The sequence below is a fragment of the Protopterus annectens genome, chromosome 4.part0 (genome assembly GCF_019279795.1).
Source record: "Protopterus annectens isolate FY-2018-M chromosome 4.part0, PAN1.0, whole genome shotgun sequence".
In the NCBI taxonomy this organism is placed as follows: Eukaryota; Metazoa; Chordata; order Ceratodontiformes; family Protopteridae; genus Protopterus; species Protopterus annectens.
Genome location: NC_056733.1, coordinates 1105397911 through 1105416304, shown reverse-complemented (window position 1 = coordinate 1105416304; position 18394 = coordinate 1105397911).

The following is an 18394-nucleotide window of genomic DNA, read 5'->3' as shown; positions in this document are numbered from 1 at the left end:
CCTGTTATTCTAGCAACTTTCAAAGTTTTTAAGAGCAATATTTAAAATCTGTCCTTAGTTTTGTGCCTTTGTCCTTCAGTATTTATGGCTTTGTCCAGATTTTGTATGCTAAGTGGTTGAGAGGTACAACCATAATACAAAAGGAAAAGGCCAGCCAATGAGACTGCGGATTAAAAGGTAGTGACTGGGCCCCATGAAGAACAGTGTAAAATGAGAAGATATATGAAAAAAATTGCCTTACTCAAGACTTTTTGCAGTTTTATTACTAGATATCTAAAACACATTTTTGTTGATAGAAATAGTTTCTGTAACTTTGTATGCAGTTATAGATTTTATGTGGTTTTGGCCACATCGGGTATATGGACACCACCCTCTCTAAGCTGGATAAGAATAAGGCGACAGCTGACTGGAGCCAGGAAGTAAGAAGGGCTCTTAGGTCCCTCCATCCCAACAAATATGATTGTGAGCTGACTAGTCGATGATCTTAGTCATTCTACTCAGAGGGACATGGAAAAGTATATGACTGAGCTTGCTATAACGTGGCTGAGTTACGAAAAACACTGGTTTTAAGAAGTATTTTGTTATCATCCAGAATAATTCCGAGCTTCAAAGACATGATACTTAGCTATGTAGCTGGTGTCATTCTAGGGGGATACAGTATTTGTCAGCTTGGAATGGGATGGCTGACAAGCTTTCCTGAGTTACCTGGGATGGTCTGCACCTCTCCTACCAAGATTTTCACATACTGGCTAAAGCCTTTGCTTCCACCATAGTGCCTTTTTAGGCAGAGTCCATCTGATCGACAGTCCAACCTAGTAAATTCTAATCTGAAGCACATAAATGTAGCTCTATTCAGTGTCGGGAGTCTTAACAAAAAAATGCCCAAACTTGAAGTTCTCTCACAGCATGAACACATTCATATATGTATAGTTGACATACACATGGTTTTAAACAATGAAATTACCTCTTTTATTAATGAGTATAATAACTATCATGCCTTCAGACCAACTGGCAATTGTGGGGGAACGTCAGTATTTATCAAGGATATCATCACCTCATGACAGATTCCTCAGGATACCACATTTGAACTTCTAGATGTCTAAATCACCATAAACAAGACTACAGCATGCTGTAGAACACCATTTATATCCCCTTCTGAGTATTATAGCTATTTTTACTCATTAACTGAAATCCCTACAAAGTCCAGTACCCATCTATCAGGGGACTTTATAACTATCTATCAATACACTGGCTGACCTACTGCTAATGGTTGGTATGCCTGATGCTTCATTGACAGTATAAATGCTAACTCTCTTTTATAAATAGTTAACCATCCTACTAGGGGCCCAATATAATTGATGTAGTCCTCACAAATATGGCTATATCTTACACATCTCCTTATGTGTCATCATGCTTTGTTAAATCAGGCCATAATTTAGAGACCTTTTCATTTCAAAATTGTAGTACTTCCCCAGTAAGCACCTCTGTGTTTAGGGACTTTTCAAAAGCAAACTTTCGTCAGTTGCTTGATGACTTAAATAAATTCCACTGTAACCCTCCTTCGATGGATCTCACTGCTAAAGCCACTGTCTGTGCCTCGGGCTTCTACTCCTTCTTAAATAGCTGTATCAGTAAGGCAGTCCCTATATGCAGCAAATATAATGAGAAATTTAAAAGCAAACCCCTATGGCAGATAACCCAGAAAATAAATTATATAATGAGAAAGAAATTGCTTAATGCTCATAAGAGGTCTCATTCTACCTACTTTAAGAGTGCACTTAAGCAAACTAGCAAAGAGCTTAAGGGAAACTGAGTATGATCTTAAATTTTACTCTGTCCGCAGTTATAGCTATTCCTCAGATTCCACAGACATGATCACCATATTGAGTTACTACTAAACATGTTCTCTCAGACCTCTTAAAAGCTAAGGATCCCTGATTATCAGTGCTAAATATGGCCTATCTGAACCCCTACTTAATCTCTCTAATCTATGTTTTTTTCACTGTTTGTGTTCCTAAAGTCTAGCAAATTGCCATTGTAATGCCATTATACAAGGGTGGTGGCCCACCCAACCATAGTCTCTGGTAACTATAGACCCATTAGTCTCACTAGCCTCATATGTAAAGCTATGAAGTGTATTATCTCAGACCTTTACTTTGAACATTGAAAATCTCTTAACCCTGGACCCTCATCAATTTGGCATTGTTAAAGGAAGATCCTGCCTCTCTAACTTTAGTAATTTCTTTGAAAAAGTAACCAAAGCAGTAGATAGCAGTGCATACAATATAGATGGACTTGGACAAGACATTTGACATTATTCTCCAAGCAGACATTAATGACAGACTTGTAAATCTGAATCAAAATCCTTGGCTAGCTAACTAGTTGTCTGACAGAACCCATGTGATTAAAGTTGCAGGTGCCACTTTAGAAAGCAAAAGGTGTTGCCAGTGGCATTCCAACAAGCTCAGTGTTGGGCCTTCACCTAGGCCATCTATTTATCAGCGACCACTCTTCTGGTATGTATCCTAAAGAAAAGAGAAAAAAGTTAGTGCCTAAGGGGTCTGCGAGCTCAGCGAGTGCTGCAGGAGCACCTACATTTTAATTTCTAATCTATTTTTGCCACAGACTATGCTGTTAGTGCCTAAGGGGTCCGCGAGCTCTGCGACAACTACTTTGTAGCTGTTTGGGATCATTTACTTACCCCTCTATGCTTAGTAGTGACAGTTTTTCTTATTTCCTTTAATGTTAGTGCCTAAGACATTCACTTTATCAGCGACCATTCTTCCTGTATGCTGTTAATGCCTAAGGGGTCTGTGAGCTCTGCGAATGCTACAGGAGCTCCCACATTTTAATTTCTATTGTTATTCTGCCACAGACACTGTTGTTAGTGCCTAAGGGGTCTGCGAGCTCTGCGAGCGATGCAGGAGCTTCTAAATTGTAAACTTTAATTTTTTTTTCGCCACAGACAAAAACACGTAGGCCGTTAGTGCCTAAGGGGTCTGCGAGCTCTGCGACTGCTGCAGGAGCTTCCACATTTTAATTTTTAGTGTTATTTTTGCCACTGACTCCAATTCCCGCCCATATGTTACTTAGTTAATAATTACACAATACCTATTCTCCTCATTTAGTTAATAAATTACATTGCCTAGCCTCTTATTAAACAGCTTAATATTACATAGTGCCTAGCCATTATTAAGCCATAAGCCTGACATGTTGCCAGGGATTTTTTTTTTCCTTTTTAACTCCCTAAACAAATGTTTGTTCTTTTTTAGTGTATGGTGTTCCTTGCTTTGATAGTATAAATATACCTCATATGTAAAAGTGCCTAGCCATTATCTTGCATATCTGTAGAGGTACAATGCTTTTATAATTTTGCTTCAAACGTATCGGTTTGCCTGAAATTGATACTGTATTACTACTACTGCATTTTTCTACTGAATTGCATAACTGTTTTTTGACTCTGAATTGTACTGGATGACAGTGGCATACATAAGGTTTTTCTCTGCTGCATCCTCTTGCTTTCTCCCTCAACAGCTGTTTTTCTCTATCTTTACCTTCCATTTTCTAACTCTCCCTCAAATATACCCTTCTTCTAGATATATCCTCATTGTCTTCAATACTTCCCTCTAAATCTGCACAAACTCCTACTGTCTATTCCTACATTCCTCCTCTTCCTCTTCTCTCCCTACTACTCACTTTTGCTTCTTCCTCTCTCCCCCCTAATACTTACTTTTGTTTGTTTTCCCCTCTCTCTTTACAGTACTTCACTCCTGAAGGTCCCGCTCTACCTCCCGAACATACGGACTACCTCCTGCAAAAGCTCAGTTGGCTTACCTGGACTCTCTCTATTCACTAGTCTGGGCTCACCTGAAACAGAACCTCAGTGTGGAATCCCTAAACTGTTTTTCAGTAAATGTATGTAGCATTATACCTAACTCAAATATCTAAACTTCCATATTTGTTAACCTGTCCCTCAGTGTGTGCAACTCAGCAGCCTACCGCAGACCACAACAACTCCCCTCTCACTGGTACTTAGTGACCTCCGGCCTCCTATCCTTTTTTGTACCCTTTTGAAGACTTACCCTTTATCTCCGTTTACTGTTTATTTTCATTTACCTTAGAGTCTTGTCCTTTTGCTCTAGCTTACTCCCCATCCTTCTCTGCCTGCCATTTCTCCTTTCTCTACTAGGTGGCAGCACCATTCCGCCTTTTGCCTGCTCCTACTCTATTAATCTTTTATTTCCAACTTTACCTGTAAATACTTCAAAAGCCAAACCTCCCCTAACTTTACTCCACCTTCTCTACCATATATTTTTTGAGTGTTGCTCAAACTCTACTTATTTTACACCCAGACTTACTGTATTTCTACCTACTTACCTCTGCTCCACCCTGCAGTGGCTGATACTTTTTCAGCTGGACTCTTCTGACCTGTTGCTCTATCCCGCTCCGTTCGCCCTACGGGCTCATTCCGGTCCCCTACCCTGCCCCCAATTCCCACCTGCCCCCAGTGGTCCTACATTTATTGCCATCCCATACTCCCTCCCTCTTATATCACCCAATCCCCTCACAAGACTACTCCTCCCATTTTCCCCTAAAATCACCTCCCCCTCCACCAACCATACCTCATTTAGCAATACTCCTCCCCACCCACCAACCTTACCTAACTCTCTCTAACCTACAAATTCTTTTCACCTCTAATCAAACTACTTTCTATGATGCTCTCTTTTCCTACTACAATCCCTGCCCCTACACTACTCCTACTCCTCATTCTTCTCCCTCTGTACCATACCACCTCTTATACCAACCTTTACCTAAACCCTCCACATCAACCTCCACCTTCCAACCCTACAAATCATTTCCACAATATCTCTGCTTCTTTAACTCCCTTTCACCCCACTTTCTCTCAGCATTAAAACTCTTCCAAATCCCCACCAAATACTACAAACCTAAACCCACCCCCTACCATCTATTCCCAACCAAACACATTCCTAACAAATGTATTCACCTTCTCTCCTACCTCTGCTTAGCAGGCGACATTCATCCCAACCCTGGACCAAACATTTCTCAAACAAATAACCTTAGCTCCAACGACAAACCAAATTGTAAATACGTCAAATTCATCACCATCAACACCCAAAGCTTAGCTAATAAAATTACCCCTTTCATGCCTGGCTTAACCATAATTCACCTGACATAGTAGCCATCTCTGAAACCTGATTAAAACCACACATAACTGACACTGAATTCCTTCCGCCCCCAGATTTCATTCTCTCCGATCTGACCGCCTAAATAAAAGAGGTGGTGGTGTAGCATTAATCTACTCCAATCACTTATCCATCACTCCCTTCCCAAGTCCTATCCCTTCCTTTAATAACGATGAACTAATAACTGGCATTCTAAAATTAAATGACCATAAAAGTATCTGCATCATCTCCCTTTACATTCCTCCTGGTAACAACACCAATACCTTGGAAGACATCCTCTCTTGGACCTCCTCAAATATTAATTATGAAACCTATATAATGGGAGATGTAAATATTGACTGGCAAAAAATCAGTAACCATAATCCCACCATATCAATCAATCTCTACAACTTTACACAACTTATTAACTCTACCACCAGGCCCAACAAAACCAACCTCACAGGCTCCATCCTAGACTGGATCCTGGTGTCTCACCCTAACAGAACCACTACATCTGGTGTCACTCCTGACCCACTAGGAGACCACCTCCCTGCCTTCACCCATAGAACTACTTCCTCTTCCTCCCACAAAATCTTACATACTCGTAATTTAACTAACTTTAACCCCTCCACCTTCTCTGACTCCCTCAAAATCACCAACTGGAACCCACTAAAAACCCTACCCCTAGATGTAGCCATTGATTTCTTCAACTCCAAATTCCTTACTGTCCTAAACTCCCTAGCTCCAATACGAACTAAAAGAGTTAAAGCCAAAACTGCCCCTTGGCTAACCAAAGAAACCAAGAAAATCATGCAACAAAGAGATAAATCTTGGAAAAGCTATCTCCATCATAAACAACCTGCATTCTTACTTAAATGCAAACAGCTACGAAACCTAGCCAAAAAACAAGTCATAATAGATAAAAAGTCCTACAAATAAATCATGCAAAAAATCCCAAACAATTCTGGAATTCCATTAACTCTCTCCTTATGTCTGGTACAACTAACAATCCCTGCCCTGATACTATCAAATCTGACCAAGAAATTGCCAAACTATTCAATACCTTCTTCACCTCTTCTGTTGCTGAGCTAACCAAAACCTTCCCCAACAACATTCTCCCACCCCCCTCTGCCCAAGTTTCCTCTGTCTCGCCTCCCTCAACTCCTATCTTTGAACTTAAACCGGTGTCTACCTACCTTATAAAAAAACTTCTCTCCAAACTCAAACCTTGCACCAATGCCCCTGACAACATCCCCTCCTCCTTCTTAAAAACTGCCTCTGACAGTATTGCACTCCCTATCAGCATCCTGATAAATAGATCACTACTCGAGTCCTATGTACCCAAACTATGTCGCTCTGCTTTTATTCTTCCACTCTATAAAGGTGGCAAAAACTGTAACTTCTCCAACTTCCGCCCCCATAGCCATCCTCTCACTCATCTCTAAAATTCTTGAAAAATGCATTCACCTGCAGCTCATGCCATTCCTAACTGAACACCAGCTGCTCTCTCCTACCCAACACGACTTCTGCCCAGGAGATAATACCAACACAGCCCTTCTCTCCTTTTTACACTCTGTCAATTCAGCTCAAGACTCTGGTAACTTACTTTCATCTGTTCTATTAGACTTATCTAAAGCTTTCAATGCCATCTCCCACTCCCATCTACTAAACCATCTATCCAACCTCAACATCTCCCCAAAAACTCTATCCTGGTTTTCCAGCTACCTTTCAGACAGATCCCAAGCCGTGAAATGGGGCCAAGCCTCCTCCAGCTTCCTTCCCACCCCCAGAGGAGTTCCCCAAGGGTCCATACTTGGCCTTCTGCTATTTAACATCTTCATTAACGATTTCCACAAAACTATTACCAATACCAAAATTGTCCAATACGCAGACGAATCAACTTTGATCTGCTATGCCTCCAACCTTACCGAACTCAAGTCTCTAACTCAAACTGCCTTCTCAACCACTGAAAAATGGATGCACCAAAACCACCTCTCACTTAACTAACAAAACTAAGATTCTTCTATTCACTCACTCTAAATCCACCCCCACTGAAAAAAAAACTCATTTAAAATTACAAGCCTTAACAACTCCATCATTGACATTGTTCCCTCCGCCAAACTCCTAGGGGTCACCATGGATGAACACTTAAAATTCAATACCCACATCCAACTTAACATCAAGAAAACCCACATAAAACTTGGCCTACTGTACAGAAACAATCAATTCCTCTCCCCCTCTACTAGACAGACCTTGGCCACTACATATCTCCTCCCATCTCTTCTATATGGTGCTCCTCTGCTTACAAATCTATCTTCCACCCTAACCTCCAAACTGAAAGTATGCTACAATAAAATCTCCAGATTCGCCACCAAGGCAAATTCCCTCTCATATCACTGCATCTCCCTACAAACTTTAAATTGGCTTGAACTCCCTAATCAACTAGACTACCTCCAAATTGTCGCAGCCCACAAACTAATATTTCAACCTACCAGCTGCCCCGCACTATCTAATATTCTTCAACCATATACCCCCCCAGACTCCTTAGATCTTCTCACCAAAACCTTATTTCCGTCCACAAACCCAAGCACCCAGCTGGTTAGCTTCTACTCTCCTTTTCCCTAGCTAAAAAATGGAATGCCCTGCCCTCTACACTGAGGACCTGTGACAACCTAAACACCTTCAAAATGCATCTCCACTGCTACCTGTACACTCAAAGGAAATGTAACTGCACTCTTCATTCTATACCTCCCAAGCTCTCCTCTTCCTTCTCTCCTGGCTAAGCTTCATATCTTTCTAATTTCCCTCATAGTCATACTTTGATAATGTAACTAATATATCTACATCCAACCTAATGTAACTAATATATCTACATCCAACCTTATGCTTTACGCCTCTCCTACTCCAGGACAATTTTCTTTAACATCTTAGTTGCTTAATTTAGAATGACTTCATACTTGAATGCATTTCACCAGCTGTTTGTGGAATTTCCACCTATTTTGACTGTAATTCAAATAACTTTTCTTTGTATTTTAGTTTTTGTATTTTTTTCTTTGTATTTTTAGTTTTTGTATTTTTTTATTTGTATTTTCATTATGTGATGTAACATTGTACTGTGGAGATTTTCTCCCCGGGCCTCCACTGAAAACGGGCTCTTGAGCCCAGTGGACCTCCCCGGTCACCAACTAGAATAAATAAATAAATAAATAAATTGGCATATATTTACCAGATTTTCAGTGCCATCGCTCCTGGCCTATGGTTAAGTTTGCAGAAAACTGTAACTTGGTTGTTGTTATTTGATCTTCCATTGGCAACATCTCTAATGCGGGTCAGAATATGCTAACAATTGATGCAAGGACAATGGTCTCAAATTAAATGAAAAAAAATGTAGCATAGTTTGTTTTGGTAAACAAAACATTATCACGCACTATATAGGTGACACAACCCTCCAGTCAAGCATTGCTATAACAGAACTAGCCACTCTTGTTGGTAATTCCTTATTGATGACCATCATGTCTCCACAGTAGTTTGGAAATCCTTCTATTTGTCTCATCTAATTTCCAGTGGCATTGCCACCAGATACAAAGAAGTCTTAACTCCCCTTTACTCATGTTTCATCAAACCCATTATCAAATATAATGCACCTTTTGTTTGTCTAAAGATATCACTCATTGTGCAAGACTTTAGAAATTAATTGCTAAAAAGAGCTGCAAAGTTATAATCCATGTATAGTAAATACCTGTTACAAATGTAGTTTCCAATATACTTTTTACACACTTTTAAATGCATAATTTTTTAACATACATAACCCCATGAATTGTCCTGTTTTTGTAACATTTTTAGCAACAAACAAGATTTTAAGTTGTATTCATTTTATTTTATGTTTAATTTATCAGCCAGAGTCAATAAAGCCTACACGGTAGTACAATGTTTTGGATTCAGTAAGTGGCACACACTACTGTGCAAAGTGGTGCATACACTGTGGCATGCTAATTACAACATAAGCAGCTGAATTGTATGTTAATCAACCAATCCAAGATGGAGGAAATATTCAACAAGCTATAAAGCAATCGTGTAGACTCAGTGCTGGTTTTCCATGTGAATTCCAAAACCTATTGGTATACAGCCACGGAAAGGAGTCTACAAAGAAACAATGTTAGGGGCTGCTGTTGCTTTATTTCATGTGCATATGCAACAGGCTGATGCCTATACTGCTGTTGTTGCTAACAGACCAAGGCCAAGAAGGAGAAGAGTTTTCAGACCCTGGGTAACGTATCACAGTCTACATGATGTGGAAATTGTAGAGCACTACAGGGTGGATAGAGACACACTACAGGAACTCTGCAACATCTGTCATCCTCAACTCATAGCCAGAGCAAACTGAGGGGAACCCATCCCAGTGGTGGCAAAGGTATGTGTAACACTTAGAATCTTAGCTACAGGTACCTTTCAGAGATCAACAGGGGACATGCTGGGGTGTCACAGGCATCAGCATCCAGGATTCTCCATCAATTCCTGAATGCTATGCTCCAACGTGTCAGTGACCACACATATTTTCCCTGTACTCCTGAGGATAGGGCCATAAATATGTAAGAGTGCTACCCTGTAGTGCTCTACCCTGAAGTACTGGGTGCCATAGATTGCACACATATAGAAATGAAGGCCCCACTTGGGGAACAGGGAAGGCTCTACATTAATAGAAGGGGCTTCCACTCTATTACACCCATCAGAAATGTACACACACACCCACTGAAGAATGCCATAATGAGGTACACGCTGAAACCAGAAATATCCAGAAATATCACAGAGCGTGTGTTTGGGCTGCTGAAGGTATGGTTCCATTGCCTAGATTCTTCTGAGGGGAGCCCTGCAGTACAGTCCATGGACATGTACTGAAACATTCACAGTTTGTGCCATGCTATGCAACATCATCCTGAGAAAACAACTTCAGCAGGATCAACAAGGGGAAGGAGCACACATCCCACCACTAATGCCAAGGTTACCACAGCCACATGCAGATGAGGAGTTAGAGGGGAAACCAGCATCTGCTGTGGGTGTAGCCAGATGTAGGCATGCTCAATATGCCCTTGCATTGGCTAAGAGACAATACATAGCACACTCATTCACCACCTAAGGGCCTAAAACCTTTCTCCTATACACATACATATAGTAACACTGATTACATAGCACACACATTCACCACCTAAGGGCCTAAAACCTTTCTCCTACACACATGCATAACATTGATGCCAGGCAACTCTCACAACCTTTACCTGCCCATGTAATGGCTGTGTACTGCTAACATCAGTCAGTCAGCCCTGAACTAAAACTGTTGCAACTGCCGAATTTACAAGGTAAGTGTTGAACCTGGAGTGTATTGTGTAATAATATGAATGACTGGCATATCCTTGCATGTTGTTACTTGGTAATGTAAGTAAGTAAAAGGTGGGGTATTTGGGCAGAAATTACCTTAATCTGTGACAGCAGAGACTTATATGACTTATATGTGTCCATTATTAAGTAGTAGGCCTCGGGCATCAAAGATTCACATGGTCATACCTCTCAAAAGTACTGATGATCACTGCGTGCCCTCAGTTTAGCACCATACATTTGTACTGGAAAATCATTAAAGAGAGAAGTTAGAAAGTAATGATACACAATGCAGTTTCAGATTTTACAACCCTCAGAAGATCATTAACAATAAAGATGGAAAAATGTGATGCTATAAACTGTCTAACTTTCTAAGACCAATATAAGTCAAAGGTACAATTACCTGTTCAACACCACAAATGCAGATACACTAAGCACTAAGTCAGCTATACACCCTGAGCATCAGACACAAAGCTTGTGTATCCCTGATTCCAAAAGATACAAAACAAGATATAGCACAGTTATCATGACTTGCACAGGGTGTAAGCCTAGGCTGACACAAAAGGTTGGTGAGTGTGTGTGAGTAAGAATGAGAAGCAGGCAGACATTTGGATAAACCAACAAATGGCCAGTGAGACAAAATGAGTTTTAAGCTGCATGACTGAACCATGTAACTGTTGTGTGTGAGTCTGTAGGAGTCCTCCAGGTGAAACTGCTCTGTGAGTATCTGCATGAAGACATTGTGTTAGTGGTGGCTCTGTAGAAGAACCCCCCCCCCCGATCATGGCCTACTGCAGCTGCTATCCTCTGTGCAGATGTGATTATGTCAGTGGCCCTATTGCGCACCTGCTCATATGTCCTGCTGTGGTCACCCATGGCATTAACATCGTCAGCAATCTGCCTCCAAACCTGCATTCTGCCTGACATAACTCCCTGTCCTTTTACAAGCAAGAAGGCACAATGTTTCCTAAAAATTTTGATGATAGCCTGGCTTTCAGCATCAGTGAAGGGTGGTCTTTGAGGATTGAGATGCCTGAGTGGCATAGTCCTAGGTGTCCTAAAAAGACAACAGAAGGATAATATACATAAGTATCACATAACTCCAAAATAACTGTTTCCAGATGAAACTGAAAAGATAGCATCTCAGTATTACCCACTGGAGAAATATAAAACAGTCTAGAGATTTGTAATGCATACAACAGGCTGGATGCAAAAAATAGGAAAGTAACAATAACAACATATCCATGTTTGTGCTATAACAGAAATGCAGCTTTACCCCCCCCCCAAAAAAAAAAAAAAAAAAAAAACAGGCAAATGGCACATTTTTCTAACAAACCATCTTTGAAATGCCAAGTGCTATCAAGTGAACTGTCCCTGAAACATGTCTACAGATTTAACACAGAAGATTCCATTTTAAGTTTTACCAGTCATGCATACCCGTGAAACACCCTGACAACATGCCTATGTCATCAGTATACTTCTAACTAATGCATACAGATAAAAGTGTAAAAGGCTTTGCTTCAAGTTTTCCTTAATTACATTTCAACATATGTTGTATGTTGCTGACAAAATACAAGCATACCTTCTCAAGTTAAGTAATCCTCTGTGCAGATATATCTCAAAGTAATAGCCTCTGTTCTGTGTTTTCCACATTAACAAGTCTCCTCACCTTCAGGCTCCTTAACTACACACAATGCATTAATACAATTATACAACTATTTTACCTGAAGTATTACATTTAAGTATACTTCCTAACAGATGCACACTATACTACAGATTGCACAGAGTACTAAGTTCTGTAGTCTGTGTACTTAGGTAGGAGTTCTGTTCTCACTGCAGTCAACTGGGTGTGTGTGTGTGTTTCTAGACAGAAGAGCAGAAGTGCATATCCTAAAGTTACTGCTCAAATGCCATGGATTGACAGTATTTTGAAAACTGCACATGCCTACATATCCATTTCATGCAGGCCTCCCAACATCTTCTCTCCAACATGGCCTGCTGATTCCATCCAGTATAAGTTGACCTGCAGTCTTGCAAAAGTCAGACTTCTGTCGAGGAGCTTGCGTAAAGTACTGAGTTGTGTAGTCTATGTACTTAGGTCGAAGTTCTGTTGTCATCTGTGTGTGTGTGCGCTCTTGCTTGACATTACAGAGAGCCTTTTATACCAGCATGTGGGTCACTGTTATTGCCATGTTCTCCTCAACAAACACTGCCAATGTCATTGAAAGATTAGTATTATTCTGTTTTATTCACTGTCTTTTCAAACTGTTGCTGGCATGATTATTAGCTTGAATAAAAGCTGCAAGAATAATATGAAAGGGTTAATTTAGAAATAGTGTAAAATGCTGAAAAATAGAAAGTAGTACATGTGCTGGCAAACATATAATAGCTTAAATAGATTTTGGCATCCATGCAAAGGAGTATGTTATTGAGAAACAAAAGTCTGTAAAAATAACTACGTAGATGGCAGCTGCAAGGACATACATGAAGTAAAGCTGAAACATAAAGCAAGTAACACAGATAAGGGCTGGAACACTGTGTTTTAGATAACTGAGTTTCCTTGGACCACCGAGCTTAAACAAAGGACAAATCATAAATTAGAAGAACAAAGACAAAGAAAGAACTGTTTTACATCAGACTCTGGAAAAATACCAGATGATCTGGTATAAATGTAACTATGCATAAACAGCCTTGGGGAATTTGCTATAGAGCTGACAGTATATGTGTTGCGTGTTTGTAGAACCAAAAGTCAAATGTAACAGAAATGTCGTACTAACTAAAGCAGTTTGCCTCTGTGTATTTATTGTACTTAGTACAATCCAGTATTTAAAAGTAGCTGTTCATACTAAGAGTTAATATACTGTGGTGTGCTTGCATGCAAATGTAAATAACATGAAGTAACCAACAGAAGACAGCTCAGAATTCTTCAATGGTGAGCCACAGTTGACGGACCGCATGGTTTCTCCTTGTGACAACTACAGCTACTTTTTCATTTTATTCAGTTAGTATGTCCAGTTGCAAAACAAACGTTTGCCTCCTTCTTATGCACAGTATCTAGTAGCAGAACAGTGCATCTCTGCAAGTTTCAAAGGTCCTGTACATTTTCACAGCTGAATCTGCCAGCAGTGTTGACCAACCTTTGGGAGAATCAACAAGGGACTTTCCACGCTTTCTCGATGGAAGACTTGATCACCTCCCACACAGAAACTGGTAATTCTTTTCTTTGTTTCTCACTCTACAGCATGGATGCTATTAAGCAAAAAAGTGTTAAATGTAAAACTACCTTTCAGGCAGACAGTAATGACAGTCCATCACAGGTATGACTAGGTTTTAAAGATTGGTATAAACAACACAGTGAGACAAGGAAAAGGACCATGGGTCGGAATACTTACCATTTTGGGCAATGAGCTAGTACTTCATACAGATCAAGTGGTAAAAATACCATCCACTTGTACCATGATAGGACAGCAATACCAAAAAACAATATTACATTTCAACATCACATTTCCAAGTTTTGAACAAAAGGAATGCAGATTTAAAAGAGCTTGGTATAACACATGTTTAGGGGGAATAGGAACAGGAGTAGGAACTCTAAATGCTGTGGATATTGAAATTTTGCAAAATAAACTGAAATTGCTAGGTCACGGCATATCACAAATCGTACATTTACAAGCCCAGTGGAATCCGACCAGCTGGCATGCACATAAACAACATGTACGATATCAAGAGGGCTTTCTAAATCATTACAATGTATCACGGATAGACAAATTGCAATTTGACACCAATGTATCTATATTTGCAGATTGGACAAAATGTACTTTACAGTCATTGTATGTTAAAATGCAGCAAAATGAGTTACAGACAAAGCTGATGTTAAAAAATGTCATGAGCACATATGGCGACAAATATTCAGCGGGTGGATTCCATCCAATAGCTGGGTGAGACTATTTACAGAACAGACCCAGTGTGAGCAAAATTACTGCACTGGAAAGCTTATGTATTATAATGTAACTAAACAAACAGTAATGTGTCAATTCATGGTATTACCCATAATATTTTTGTCTACTTATAACGATACTAAACTTTGGTTACCTCAACTTGAAGGAAATTACATAGATATGAATAAGAAAATGCACATGTTAAAACATTGTACAGAAACTATGAATGGTCTCATATGTGGGCAACACTCTCCCATCTATGAACCATGTTTTCTTCAACATTCAGTAAATATGTGCAAGTGGACAATATTGCCTTCAAACGTCAAAATGTTCATTGAAGTAGCACCACAATTTGTATGTGTGGTTTCAAATAAACCAGTGTTAAAATACAAGCAAACACCCTTTGTGGGATGTATCAGTAATAGCATGCATTTAACCCGGGAAAATGAGACTTATGTGATTTCTACAAGTACTAAAAAAATGGCAAAATTTCAGTGGAAATATGAAATGATTCAGTTTCCTAACATTACCTTGTCTTTAGACAACTTAAGAAATATAATACAAGAAACATGATCTAAAAAGCTTACTTAGATCGTCGTAACCGCAGCATATTACGGCATGAAGTAAACAGTAGACTAGTAAAAGATAAATTGGTAAAGTTGGCTAAATAAATGGAAGTTGACACTGCCCATAATTGGTGGAATATATTCACAGGGTGGTCATCATCTGGAACCAAATTGTTAAATTGACTAATACATCCGGTGTTAGTAGTTTTGGGAGTCATAATAATTATGAAGGTTTGGAACTGTTTAATATGCTGCAGGTTGCAATGAGTTGCATTAACACAGCAAATCATGATTGTTAACATGGACAAAGTGATAAATACTGTAAATAATGATGCTAATGAAACAAATGCAGTTTTTTCTTTTTCTGAAGTTTAGTCCGTTCCTCAAAAAATACAAGAAGGGTGAACTGAATGATTAGTATTATTCTGTTTTATTCACTGTATTTTCAAACTGTTGCTAGCATGCTTTTTAGCTTGAATAAAACCTGAAAGAATAATATGAAAGGGTTAATTTAGAAATAATGTAAAATGCTGAAAAATAGAAAGTAGTATATGTGCTGGCAAACATATAATAGCTTAAATAGATTTTGGCATCCATGCAAAGGCGTATGTTATTGAGAAACAAAAGTCTGTAAAAATAACTATATAGATGGCAGCTGCAAGGGCATCCATGAAGTAAAGCTAAAACATCAAGAAAGAAACACAGATAAGTGCTGGAACACTGCGTTTCAGATAACTGAGTTTCCTTGGACCACCAAGCTTAAAGAAAGGACAAATCATAAATTAGAAGAACAAAGACAAAGAAAGAACTGTTTTACATCAGACTCTGGAAAAATACCAGATCTTCTGGTATAAATGTAACTATGCATAAACAGACTTGGGGAATTTGCTATAGAGAGCTGACAGCATATGTGTTGTGTGTTTGTAGAACCAAAAGTCAGATGTAACAGAAATGCACTAACTAAAGCAGTTTGCCTCCGTGTATTTATTGTACTTAGTACAATCCAGTATTTAAAAGTAGCTGTTCATACTAAGAGTTAATATAAATGTGGTGTGTATGCATGCAAATGTAAATAACAAGAAGTAACCAACAGAAGGCAGCACAGAATTCTTCAGTCATCAACTAAAAAGTGCTGTCTAAGACACTCCAAGTCAGATTTGAGCTATGGCACTTGCATTAAATACAGAGGTTTGTAGTCTGTTTACTTAGATAGGGTTTCTATTCTCACTGCAGTCAACTGTGTGTGTGTGTGTGTGTGTGTGTGTGTGTGTGCGTGTGCGTGTGCGCGCGCGCACACTCTTGCTTAACATTACAGAGAGCCTTTTACATCAGCATGTGAGACACTGTTCTTGCCATATTCTCCTCACCAGACACTGCTGCTGTCATCACTTGTGCCGTGGCGCTAGTGTAAAGTACTGAGTTCTGTAGTCTTTGAACTTAGGAGGGGATTTATTCTCACTGCAGTCAAGTGTGTGTTCTTTCTTGACATTACAGAGAGCCTTTTACACCAGCATGTGGGACACTGTTAATACCATATTCTCCTTAATAGACACTGCTGATGTCATCAGCTATATCCAATTTGTGGATATGCACTATTCCCACCAGGAGAGGGTCAGACACTGGCCTAGATGCCAGGCAGAAGTCACCTCATCCTATACAGCAGATTAGTGACATGGATTTCAGTCTATCCACATACATTGTAGTATGGTTTGTAGACTCTGTGTTTTCTTGATGAGAAACCTCTGTGGTCTCTCCAGCTGCTGCTTGTGTCTGGTGAAGTACATGCAAAAGACATCATTATATGCTATTAGTGTTCTGATTAGGTTTGAGTACAGTGCTGTCATACAGTCCTACTATCTAAATATGATGATGTGACTTGTGCACAACATAGGCTTTCAATACCAGTGTAGATGCTTAGTGTTCCCAGTGCTTGCATCACTGTGTTTCAGCACAGCAGGACTGTTGTCAATGCTGTGATTAGCATGGAATTCTAATTTTCAGAAGGACAACTAAAAACAGATTTCTTCATTTATTTGTTGATTGTGTGGCCTTCTCACCAATCATTTATCTGTGTTAGTTCCTCCTGTACTATGCTATCATCATTAGTGGACTCATGGACATATTGCACCCAATATGCAAGAATCAGCATACTTGGTAAGTCAAAGGCCATATTCTTCAGCCTGAACTGTCGGGAAATAGATTCCAAACAGTAAAGGGCCAAGCACAGATTTCTGGGGTACACCAATGGTGACAGCTCTACTGGTACAGGATGATTCACCAACTTTCACAGTATTTGTTCTGTTGGTGAGCCAGTTGGTTACCCATCTAGTGACATAAGGGTTAATTCTCAGATGGGAGAGTTTCTCACTGATGCCTGCATGGGAGATTGTGTCAAAACCCTAGGTCAGATCAAGATAGGCAGTATGTACTGTCTTCATCCAGGCCTATCACACAGAATCAATGGGCTGTGACAACATCAGAGATCACCTATGGTGTGGCTCAACACATACACCTTCCTGATACAGTTGGATACACACTTAACCCACCCTCTACATGGGCTATGTTCCTGTAGAAGGGTGTACATCACCATACATACATCTGAGTTGGAGGGACAGCACATGATGCATGCATGTATAGACACATCCTGACTCTCCTCAACTGTGAAGTAGACCACCATGTCATCATGGACCTTTTCAACATGGACACTAATAATATCCCAGCTATGTGCAGCAGACCTGTGTGAGTTGTTAATGCTACATCATGTCTGCTACATCTGATACAGGTCCTCAAAGAGGTCATTAAGGACATGCATGATGACCACATTATCATCCTGTGGAACTTGAGCAGGCCTAGGCATTTGACACAAATCCACACTGAGGTATTCAATCAACACTGTCAGATTCAGCCATAAGCAGCTATATCAACAAGGATCGACCAGTGTATCACATATGTGGTATCTCAGCATGTTGAAATGTGTGAAGTGACCTGTATCTCAGTTCCAGTGATCAGGTCCGTACATCAGAGCTGTCTGCTAGGCCTTTTCCTGTCCAGTATTTAAGTGATGGTCATCACAGACGACATACACATCCTGTGTCTAAACAGCTGCCTGAAGGACTACAGATTGTGGGCAATCATTGACTCCAGCTGTGATATTAATATAGTACAGACAGCAGCAACACATACCACAGACTGCTGCCACAGGCATGACAAGACACATGGGGGGATTTGTTAATTCAGGTAACAAACACAACACACAATTATATAGTGGACCCTATAATCAGACCAATAGGTAAGTGACCTGTGTCCTGGGCTAGATGGTAAATGGAACATCTACCAG